The sequence below is a fragment of the Poecilia latipinna genome, unplaced genomic scaffold (assembly GCF_001443285.1).
Source record: "Poecilia latipinna isolate Pla-1442-1.1 unplaced genomic scaffold, P_latipinna-1.0 Scaffold2219, whole genome shotgun sequence".
In the NCBI taxonomy this organism is placed as follows: domain Eukaryota; kingdom Metazoa; phylum Chordata; class Actinopteri; order Cyprinodontiformes; family Poeciliidae; genus Poecilia; species Poecilia latipinna.
The window spans coordinates 142,114-143,040 of NW_015114835.1; the positions used below are offsets into that span (position 1 = coordinate 142,114).

The 927-nt window shown below is 33.4% G+C and overlaps 1 non-coding gene across 1 annotated transcript; it reads left to right on the forward strand.

The window, feature by feature from the left end:
- Positions 1-788: 788 nt before the first annotated feature.
- On the forward strand, positions 789-861 carry trnav-cac (transfer RNA valine (anticodon CAC)). The gene has a single exon. It is a non-coding gene; the product is annotated as a tRNA-Val (tRNA).
- The last annotated feature ends 66 nt before the right edge of the window (positions 862-927 follow it).

Here is a 927-nt window from a genome sequence, read left to right on the forward strand (position 1 = left end):
AAGTCCAAGAAAAGAAAAATCGATTTACAAGTAAGACTGTGAATGAAGATGTGTGTGAGTTGGTGTCAGGGCAGCAGGTCGCATTAGACGTTATCTTGACCAACAACATAAAAAAAAAATCGGTCATGTACTATTTTTATCCGTGAAATTACAATCATATTAACATCGGCTATTTAGTCGCATTTTATGCGGTTTAGCTAATATTCACCGTGAATCCAGATCCCATCACAAATTAAGCAGATAAATGGATCTACATTTTTCTCCGTAGTGACAAAAACTAGGATTTAAGAAGAACCTACATGATCTTACCACAATGAAGATTTGATAAAAGTGCTTATATTCTAATGTTTTTCAAAACAACATACATAATATTTTATTTTCCAGAGATTTTGTATTTTGAAGTGTTGATATTATTTTTGAACCGTTTTTAATTTTCAAGTGTTGATTGTATTTCAGAGATATTTTTTATTTTAATGTGTTAATTTTATTTTTGAACCATTTTTTATTTGTAAGTATTGATTTTATTTTATAGCCATTTAGCCAAGTCTCTGTAGAACCATTTGTCTCTGCTAATGACATTTTCAATACAATTTTTTGATCCCAGGCTTAGTTTATGGACTGTAATGTGAAATTAGGCACAAGTATAAGTCTGACAGTTTGTTCACCAAGTTACTGTGCTATCTGAGAGGATCTGTGGTATAAGTATTTGACATTGTTCCATGCCCATCATTGATACGAGTCTCTAACAAAATTTGGATCATCTACCAGGAACACTGCAAAGAGCATGAGTTTCTGTAGTGTAGTGGTTATCACGTTTGCCTCACACGCAAAAGGTCTCTGGTTCGAAACCAGACAGAAACAGATTTTGCATGTTCTATTCATCACAGGTGTTTACTAAAGGTCAACAAGGGTTCTGTGGTGTCATGG